Source organism: Solanum verrucosum, unplaced genomic scaffold (assembly GCF_900185275.1).
Source record: "Solanum verrucosum unplaced genomic scaffold, falcon-dt-bn FXZP01000274.1, whole genome shotgun sequence".
Lineage (NCBI taxonomy): Eukaryota > Viridiplantae > Streptophyta > Magnoliopsida > Solanales > Solanaceae > Solanum > Solanum verrucosum.
In genome coordinates, this window is record NW_026020258.1 from 2,812,504 (window position 1) to 2,823,818 (window position 11,315).

An 11,315-nucleotide genomic window follows, 5' to 3' on the forward strand; every position below is an offset into this window, starting at 1 on the left:
CCACAATAACTTATAGAATGTATCAAGTGCCAGTTGCTATTTATAAACAATTAATCTAGAGTTGGTAGATGGTTTAAATAGGACTCTCAGACATAATTACAGCAGTGGTTGATGGAGATAATATTAGATTGTACACCTAAGACTTGAATATATGATCAAAATAGATTTTGAATTCCATTTGCAACTACACAAGTATCTTTCCTTAAGTCAAGGGGATTCAACAATTTACATATAACTAGGAAGATTAGCCTTGCCTTAATTGCACAATGAAGAGTTGTTACTTTTATAAATAGTTTTGACTTTTCTGAAGAGTTTCTACTTTTATGAAAAGTTGCAAACTTTTATGAAGAGTTATGACTTTTCTGAAACGTTGCATATTTTTTGTAAAACTGTGACTTTTCCGAAGGGTCGTGACTTTTTCAAAGGGTTGTGACCATTCCCATAAGGCAAAATAAGCACCCGATCACACTACCCTCTGTTGTCTATATATAGAGGGGTTTCCTCGTATTTTTCAATTACAAATAACGAATTTCTAAACTTCTTCTACTAAATCTAGTATTCTAAGTGTATTTTGGTGTTGTTGAGTGGTTTCCTGACACTGTGGTTTTTTGTATCAATACACCGGTTAGTAATATCGTTCTATCCTAAGAGGATATATTCCATTAACCTCGGATACTTGAGGGGAAGAATTTCCTTAAGGACATTGTGCATTCTATGAGCTCGATTTTCTTCTTTGAAAATAATATTTTTGCTTATTATTTCTAATTTGTTTCAGATTCTATTTTTTTACTGTTTTAAAGTTTATAATTTTGAAAATACTCATTAAACTTAGTATCTTAGTAATAAAGGTTGAACAACAACAATAATTACACACCAATGGTGGCTTGGAACTTCAGTTGTTTAGTTCAAGCATGTTGCATTATACACAACCATTCTGCTAGTCAGCTTTGATGTTTTTTTTTTTTTCTTTTGTCCTTGGGAGGAGAGTTTTTTGGTAGCTCATGTTTAAAGTTCGTACATTTATCTTCATCTAAAGCATAGGTGTCTTGTTTTCTTGGGGAGTATGCCCAACTTTTGGCTTTTCTCCAGTAGTTGCTTTTGTCTTTCTCCAAGAGTTATTTTATAGCCAAAACTGGATTGCTTTCTGATGTGGACTTCTGACGTTTCTTCTTTCTTTTTCTATGGTTTCATCAGTATCAATAGAGCTAGAGATTTCTAGCTAAATGTCAGCCAAGAAGGAGGTGGGGGAGAGTCGTACACTTGTTGTATAGAAAGGGAGTGCATCTAAAATAAATTAAACTGGGCTTCAACTTTATTCAGTTTCAGAGTATGAATCTAGAGAAGGTTTACCATATTCTCCTGTAGATTGGCCAAATGTTGGTTATAAGTGGGTCTAGGAGGCAGGAAAAAGATCTACAGGTTTATGCACCTTGAAGTATAGATATTTATATCTTCTGAAGCGTTTTTAGGCTCCAAAAGATGGAAAGAAATATGCTTTTAAAAGTAAGATTTCAGTGAAAAAGTATCTCCAGTCTGAGTAGCCTGGTATGGATATCAACTAATTTTTTTCCTCATTCAGTGGGGTGATTCCTTCAAAGCAGTTGCCAAGCTCAGAAAGATAGCTTCGACAAGGCTCCTTGGTATATAGCATGTAGAGATTTATTCGGTTGTTTGCATCAATTAAAAAAAAGAACTTTGTTTTTTTTATTTAGATATTGAATTTGATTCAGATATGAAAGATAGGATAGCATCTTCAGGGACCGAATGCAACCTTTACATTCTGATTCTTATAGCGAAGCCATAACAGAAAAGGATGGTCACAAATGTTGTAGAAGTTTGGTAATCACTGAAGCTGAGTTTGGTGAACCTGAAGCTGAAGCTTACACTGCTCCTATATTCCTCAGGCATGCTTGGATTTCGTGCTAATTTCAATTGTGTTTTTATTAGTCTTCATCTTCCTCTTGTAGCAACTCTCTTCTCCTCCAGACGGAGAAGCTAATAACTACTAGGGAGTAGGATTAGATATAGCAGGTGGTGGTGGTATACCTTCCTTTTCTGTTCGTGACCCACTTGCATCAGCTCGTGGGCTAGAGCTAGCACCAAATGGAAGAGCTATGGTATTTATGTAGAGGACTTGTAAAACACTACCTCTTCTTTCTGGTGCTTCTAAAACCCTTTACATATAGGGACTTCCTCCGGACAGCTCCAGAAGATAAGTAGCTCATATCTCTGGAGATGTCATTTACTGAATCATTATTAATTTCTGAATATATTTGTTGCTTGTTCCCTAACAACACTTAAAAGATATTTTTCATCCTTTTGTTGGCTACATAGAAGTCAGACTTGTTAGAAAGGAATCAAAACATGTAAGTTGATGTTTATGGTGTTTCTATTAGAATAGTATTTATCTAGTAGGTGATGTTTTAATAAAAGCTTCATTTTGCAGCGTGGTGGAGATACTCTTATCCTTGGCGTTGTGGATTTTGTAGATCTAGCTTGTGCAACTATTACTTTGACTGCATTGCAAGGTGATTTTTTTCTCAATGATAATAATCAACTGTCCAACCTCCGTTAGTGACTTATAAAGAAACTTTTCGTGGTATTATAAAGAAGTTGGACATTGGATTATTATCATTGAGAAAAAAATCACCTTGAAATGCACTCAAAGCAATAGTTGCACACATTGAATCTACTAAATCCACAAAGCCAAGGATAAGAGTATCTCCACCACGCTACAAAATGAAATTTTTTATCGAAACATCACCTGGTAGAAAAATTCTATACTAATAGAAATGACATAAACATCTACTTATATATTTTGATTCCTTTCTAACAAGTCTGACTTCTATGTAGCCCACAAAAGGACGAAAAATATATTTTAAGTGCAGTTAGGGAACAAGCAACAAATATATTTAGAAATTAATAATGATTCAGTAAATGAAATCTCAAAGGATATGAGCTACTTCTCTTCTGGAGTTGTACGGAGGAAGTTCCCTCTGTGTAGAGGGTATTGGAGGCACCAGGAGAGAGAGGTGGTATTTCACGAGGCCTCGACATAAATACCATAGCTCTTCTATTTGGTTCTAGCTTTGGCCCACATTCTGATGGAAGTGGGTCACGAACAAGAAGGGAAGGTATACCACCACCAGCTTCTCTAGCTAATCCAACTCCCTTGTAGTTATTAGCTTCTCCATCTTGAAAAGAAGAAATTTTCTACAAGAGGAAGAAGAAGAATAATAAAAAAAATCCAAATTAGCATGAAATCCAAGCATGCCTGAGGAAGTAGGAGCAGTGTAAGCCTTTTCTGGAGATCATGCTTTCTGATATTTGTTGAACTGAGCCTAGTTTTTTCCAAGACTGTTGTTGTAACCTTTGTTGTAAACTTATCAATTTGTATTATGATGGGTAAATCTATATTCCATGTGAAGCAATAGTAGATGGCTACATATGTGGACATGTTTACCATCTAGATTATGCTCAACGAGCTTACATGGCTTGAACATTCGAAGGGAGCATCAATTTGAATCCAGAGTATTTTTGCCAATACTGTGATTCAAGGACGAATTTTGTTTCACAAGTTGTGAACTTTAAAGCATTTGCAAATCTGTAGCTTCTCGTGATGACATCGAAAAGATTTGAATGTTGGCATATATATTTTGTGTGCCTCACAAAAAAGGAGTGGAAATGCGTTGTTGCATCGTATTGAATCAATTAAGGAAAAGGTATAGCTAATTGATGAATTGTTCTTTGTTTCCTTAAGATGCTATATTTTTCCAATTTGAGGTTTACAGTTACCAAAATCACCAATTTGATAATCATATCAGCTTACGAAAGCAGTCTGCATTCAAGATGAATTCAAAAAAGGAAAGTTGAGTGAATAACATTGGTAATTAAGTTCTATACCTTGTCATCGTCTTGTTTGGTTGATCTATCACTTTGACTTCAATATCTGTACCTGAACAAGTTATTTCAGTATGTGCAATTGTGGTTATTGTCACGACCCAAGCCTAGGGCCTAGATGTGACATGGCGAATGAGGAACCCGAAGGAACCCCAAACAAGCCTCTCAAACTTGTCATCACACTTCATCGGTCGCGGAAGTACATTCAACATTAATTAACGGGAAATAGGGACTAAGGCAAACCATTTCAAAATGACATCATAGAATAAGAGTCAAGCTCGTTTACAAAATACCTGTCCAACGCACACCTCTACATACATAGATAGGACGGGGGCCATGACATATTACCGGCTCCCCTCATAGTTAAAATACAATTGCAAGCTAAAGTCTCAAAACATAGGAGTAAGAAACATAACATAGCCCTCGAATTATTGAAGACTCACCAACAAACTCGGATAAGCGTCGTACTAGCCACGTGAATGGAGAGAAGGATCAAGAGTAGCTCCGGTCCCTACATGGTGACATCATGTAGGCAAAATATGCGTTAGTACTTGGAATGTACTAAGTATGCGGGGTGCAACACAACAATAAACAAGGACACAATCGAAATACAAGAAATAGTTTCATAGGCATTATGAATAACAATATGAGGATGCATGATCAAAGTGAAGTCAAAACATGTTTAAGTAAATCTATACTAATAGTAGATATCATATGTGTATGCATGATCCAACCAATCTATAACCCCAACTTAGGATAGGGGATGCCGTTCACACCCGGACACCCTGGTGGCAAGGTATAAACCCCTCACATGGTTGATGTTGGTCACACCCCAAGCATCCTAGGTGGTGAGATATAAACCTCTCACATGGTTGATGTTGGTCACACCCCAAGCATCCTAGGTGGTGAGATATAAACCTCTCACATGGTTGTCCGGTTCTTTTCCCCCGGACCGGGCATGGTCATGCAACACTTTATATAGGAAATTCTCATTAGGCTCTAATGCAATCTCACGTATGGAATGAACATATACACAAGCTTAGTTTGTCATCAACACATCTTTGGAGTTCCATACATCTCATAACTCAAGCTTTAAAGCATCAATTTATCAATTCTCCATAGTTGGACATTTTGTCAAACACCTTGAAGGCATGTAATGGAATCAAAGAGCATGGGAAATAGGGTAGTAATTATGCAGCCAAACCAATGAACAACCTACAACAACACCTTTTTAACACCCACAATACCACATGAAAATCTCCACATCCATTCCAAATTTAGGTTCAAGTTCTAGGGTCACAACATGTTCAAAACAATCACTTTTCATGTTTAAAATTCAATGTGTAGGAAATTATTACAAAGAACAAGACTAATATATGAATCTTAACTTAAACCATGAATTAGTGAGTAGAATAGAGTCTAGGCACTATGGGTGGAAGGACCCATGAGTTCAACACCACATACCTTGAGTTCTTATGAAGGTCTTGAGAGTGTCTTCAATGGAAGCTTGCAACTTGGAACAAGAGTCTCTTCAATCTTGAGGAAGGTTTTGGATTAGGGTTCTTGAGAGAACTTGAGAGAAAATGTGTCTAAGTATGGGAGAGGTGTTTTGGAAATGTTTTAGAGATGAAATTTGAACTAATGCTATATAGGAAATAACATATGCCCTTTGGAAGAAACTCGTCCAACACTTAGAAAAAAAAATGGGGCGGGTGAACAGTAAAATTAGCTACTGGAAATTGTCTTTTCCTGCCGGACAGATTTTACGAAAATGGGCATAACTTCTTCGTCCGAACTCCGAATGAGGTGAAAAGAAGTGTGTTAGATAGCTAACTCAAAGGGCTTTCCATGGATATATTATTGGCCACCAAATAATTTGTGTGCTAGGAGATATGACCCTCCAAAGTAGACCCTCGAAAAAGGCTTCACTTGGAAATTTTGGATTTTGATACGGTTGCTCTAAAATTTGGGTTAGACCCATTTCCCACTCAATTTGACCCCCTAAACAAGAATATGAAGTCGGATTTTTGAAAAACGAAACGGATTTTGAGATATATGGAAATTACAATTATAGGTGTTTCCGAAGCACATTTTCGGGCATTTTTGGGGTCGTTTCAATATCTCCCCCTTGGGAACATTCGTCCCCGAATGTGGAAGAGACGTACAAGGCAAGACTTAGTAAGAACATATCAGCCCCAACATGAATGCAAAAATTTTATTTAAACAACACTTCAAGATTTCAAAACTTAGTGTAAAGCGTCCATAACTCATCAATTTAAACATGTATGCACATTAATGATTCAGAGGCTGAAATGTAAGACTCGATGGAGTACAAAGGACTTGATTTAATACCTTAGGCTTGAGTGGAGTTGAATAGATAAGGATAACGTCTTTGCATGTCCGCTTCGGCCTCCCAAGTAGCACTCTCCACTTGTTGATTTCTCCAAAGCACCTTAACGGACGCCACTTCTTTGTTCCTCAACCTTTTAACTTGTCTATCTAAGATCTGAACCGGGACTTCTTCATACGTCAAATTATCTTCTACAACACCCACAACCTCAAGAGGTACAATAGCGTTAGGATCACCAACACATTTCCTCAACATCGATACATGGAATACCGGATGAACTAATTCCATCTCCTTGGGCAACCCCAACTCATAGGCTACTTTACCAACCCTTCTTATTATCTCATAAGGACCGACATACCTAGGACTTAATTTTCCCTTCTTACCAAAACGAACCACACCTTTCATTGGAGAAACCTTCAAATAAACCCAATCACCCACTTTGAATTCAAGATCCCGTCTCCTCACATCGGCATAAGACCTTTGACGACTTTGGGCTGTTTTCAACCTCTCCCTAATCATCCTTACCTTCTCAAGAGCATCCATGACCAGATCCGGACCCAACAAGGCCACCTCTCCGACTTCAAACCACCCAACCGGTGACCTACACCGTCTACCATAAAGTGCCTCAAAAGGAGCCATACCGATACTAGAATGATAACTATTGTTGTATGCAAATTCAATCAAAGGAAGATGATCATCCCAACTACCTTTCAACTCCAATACACAAGCTCTAAGCATATCCTCCAAGGTTTGAATTGTTCTTTCGGCTTGGCCATCCGTTTGAGGGTGGAAGGCCGTGCTAAGCTTTACCTTTGTACCAAGACCCCTTTGGAATGACTTCCAAAAGTGAGAAGTGAATTGGGCACCACGATCCGAGATGATAGACAAAGGAATCCCATGCAACCTTACCAATTCATGAATGTACAACTTGGCATACTCTTCAGCCCCGTAAGTAGTTTTAACCGGTAGGAAATGAGCCGACTTTGTCATCCGATCAACCACCACCCAAACCGAATCAAAGCCTCTTCTAGCCTTAGGTAAGCCCACTACAAAATCCATGTTGATTTCTTCCCACTTCCAAGTAGGTATCTCAATGTCTTGAGTTAGGCCACCCGGCCTTTGATGTTCAGCCTTGACTTGTTGACAACTATGGCAACCCGAAACAAATTTTGCAATGTCCTTCTTCATACCGCCCCACCAATACACATCCCTCAAGTCTCTATACATCTTTGTTGACCCCAGATGAATAGAATAAGAAGAATTATGAGCCTCATCAAGGATTCTTTCCCTCACACCATCCACACAAGGAACACATAATCTACCTTGGTACCTAAGGGCACCATCTCCCCCTTGGGAGAAAACCTCCACCTTACCACTACTCACCGAAGCCTTTAATTCTACCAAAGAAGGATCAAGATCTTGCTTGACTATCACCTCATCAACCAAGGAAGACCTTGAACCATCAACAACAACTACTCCTCCACTATCCACCCCTTCTAACCTAACTCCCAATTTGGCCAACCGATGGACCTCCTTAGCCAACTCTTTACTACCTTCCTCCACATGAGCCAAGCTACCCATGGACACTCTACTCAATGCATCCGCCACCACATTAGCTTTCCCCGGATGATAGTGAACACTCATATCATAATCCTTAAGGAATTCTAACCACCTCCTTTGTCTCAAGTTAAGATCTTTTTGTGTGAACACATATTGGAGATTCTTATGGTCGGTGAAGATATCAACATGCACCCCATACAAATAATGACGCCAAATCTTTAAAGCAAAAACCACGGCGGCCAATTCAAGATCATGGGTTGGGTAATTTTTTTCATGAACCTTAAGTTGCCTAGAAGCATAGGCTATAACCTTACCACTTTGCATCAACACACAACCCAAACCAATATGGGAAGCATCACAATAAACAACAAAACCTTCTAACCCATCCGGAAGTGACAAAATAGGAGCGGACACAAGCCTTTCTTTCAAAGTTTGGAAGCTTTCCTCACACTCATCCGACCACACAAATTTAGCCTTCTTTTGAGTCAACTTAGTCATAGGAGAAGCAAGAGAAGAAAACCCTTCTACAAATCTCCTATAATAACCCGCTAAACCCAAGAAACTCCTTATATCCGACGGGGTCAAAGGTCTAGGCCAATTCCTAATAACATCGGTCTTCTTAGGATCCACCTTAATACCATCCCCCGACACCACATGGCCTAGGAAAGCAACTTCCTTCAACCAAAACTCACACTTTTCATATTTAGCGTACAACTTCTCTTCCCTCAATCTTTGGAGTACCACCCTCAAGTGACCCTTGTGCTCTTCCTCACCCCGAGAATAGATCAAGATGTCATCTATAAACACCACCACAAAAGAATCAAGGTAGGGTTTGAAAACCCTATTCATCAAATCCATAAAGAGAGCCGGAGCATTAGTCAACCCGAAAGACATCACCACAAACTCATAGTGCCCATACCTAGTACGAAAGGCCGTCTTGGGAATATCACACTCCCTCACCTTCACTTGATGATACCCTGACCGAAGATCAATCTTAGAGAAGTGACTAGCCCCATGCAATTGGTCAAATAAATCGTCAATCCTTGGAAGAGGATACCTATTCTTGACGGTGACCCTATTAAGTTGTCGATAATCAATACACATTCTAAGAGACCCATCTTTCTTCTTCACAAACAAAACCGGAGCACCCCAGGGAGAATGACTAGGTCTAATAAATCCCTTCTCTAACAAATCTTTTAATTGCTCTTTCAACTCTTTCAACTCTGCCGGGGCCATACGGTAAGGGGGGATAGAAATAGGTTGAGTATCGGGAAGGAGGTCTATACCAAGATCTATCTCCCTTTCGGGAGGGACACCGGGAAGGTCTTCTGGGAAGACATCTAGAAACTCATTAACAACCGGAATAGACTCAATAGGAGGGAATTTAGACTCCACATCATTGACTCTCACAATATGGTACAAGCACCCTTTGGAAATCAACCTATGGGCTTTAATGCAAGAAATGAATTTCCCCTTCACCACAACATCCCGGCTCTCCCACTCAAGGACGGGTTCATTAGGAAATCGGAACTTGACTTTACGAGTCCTACAATCAATAGAAGCATAATATGCATGCAACCAATCCATCCCAAGAATAACATCAAAATCCACCATGTTCAACTCAATAAGATCGCAAGGCAACAACTTATTCAATATGCAAACCGGACAATTTCTATACACTTTTCTAGCAACAATAGAGACACCAATGGGAGTAGATACTTCATATGACTCATGCAACAATTCCGACTCAACATGAAATTTTCTAGCAACTAAGGGGGTAACAAAGGAAAGGGTGGCACCCGGATCAATCAAAGTATAAACATCAAGATCAAAGATTTGCAACATACCGGTCACCACATCCGGGGTCTCATTAACACCTTGTCTACCATGCAAAACATAAAATCGATTGTTCCTTGGGGCACCACTTTGAGAAGCACCTCTACCCAAAGGAGTAGTGTTAGCACTTCGGACCTTGTTGCGGATCTTGGGACATTCAAACCTCTTATGACCCACTTCTCCACATTCAAAGCAAGCACCCGAACCCTTCATGCAAGGACCACCATGCTTCCTCCCACACTTAGGGCATACATCCATAGAACCCACTTCACCTCCCCCTTGAGGTCTAGGAACATTGATAGCAAATCCCCGGTTGACATGAGGGTTTCCTCAGCCTTGATGAAATCTAGCACCCTTAGGGAACCTATTCTCCAATCGGGCCCTCTTGGCCTCGTGCCCCCTTCTCTTCCTCAATTTCTCCTCCTCCATTTGCTCGGCATAAGTCATCAACCGAGACAAATCCATATCTCCAATGAGCATAGCGGACCGACACTCCTCACTAACCAAGTCGGATACACCCATCACAAATTTGTTCATCCTCAACCTAGAGTCGGCCACTAAGTGAGGTGCATACTTGGAGAGTTGGACAAATTTGAGGGCATACTCCCTCACACTCATAGCTCCTTGCTTCAAGTTCATGAACTCCACCAACTTTGCCTCCCTAAGCTCAAGAGGGAAGAACCTATTAAGGAAAGCAATTTTAAACTCCTCCCACAACACCACATAGCCATTACCTTTCTCACCCTTCCATTGATCAAACCAAATTTGAGCAACCCCCTTGAGTTGGTAAGCCGCCAATTCCGCCTTCTCACAAGCACCAACATCCATAATGGTCAAGATTTTGCATACCTCATCGATGAACTCTTGCGGGTCCTCATCCACCTTTGAACCATGGAAGACCGGAGGGTTCATCCTCATGAAATCTCCCACCCTTTCCCCCGGGGTGGTAGTTCGAGGAGCTTGGGCTCCTTGTTGCACTTGGTTAGATACCACTTGTGCAAGCATGGTGAGTGCATCACGGAGCTCACCATTGGTGGGTGGCTCTTCCGGTGATCGGGCCCGTCTTCCCCTCATGTTTGGCATGATGATCTAGCAATCAAAGAACAAGCGTTAGGGAGGAATCACCTTATCACACTCTAAGCACGACATAGAACATGAAGAAGGGAAACCTTTCCTAAAATGTTTTGTAGCCTCCCATTCATAGTCGTGGCGCGCTTCACAACCATGATTAGGACTCTACTCAACGCGGTGTGTTGGACTCCGAGGATTTAACAACCTAGTGCTCTGATACCAAGCTTGTCACGACCCAAGCCTAGGGCCTAGACGTGACATGGCGAATGAGGAACCCGAAGGAACCCCAAACAAGCCTCTCAAACTTGTCATCACACTTCATCGGTCGCGGAAGTACATTCAACATTAATTAACGGGAAATAGGGACTAAGGCAAACCATTTCAAAATGACATCATAGAATAAGAGTCAAGCTCGTTTACAAAATACCTGTCCAACGCACACCTCTACATACATAGATAGGACGGGGGCCATGACATATTACCGGCTCCCCTCATAGTTAAAATACAATTGCAAGCTAAAGTCTCAAAACATAGGAGTAAGAAACATAACATAGCCCTCGAATTATTGAAGACTCACCAACAAACTCGGATAAGCGTC

The 11,315-nt window shown here is 40.3% G+C and overlaps 1 pseudogene; it reads left to right on the plus strand.

Moving 5' to 3' along the window:
* Positions 1–1,223: 1,223 nt before the first annotated feature.
* Positions 1,224–3,728, plus strand: LOC125833301 (uncharacterized; annotated as a pseudogene).
* Positions 3,729–11,315: the final 7,587 nt, after the last annotated feature.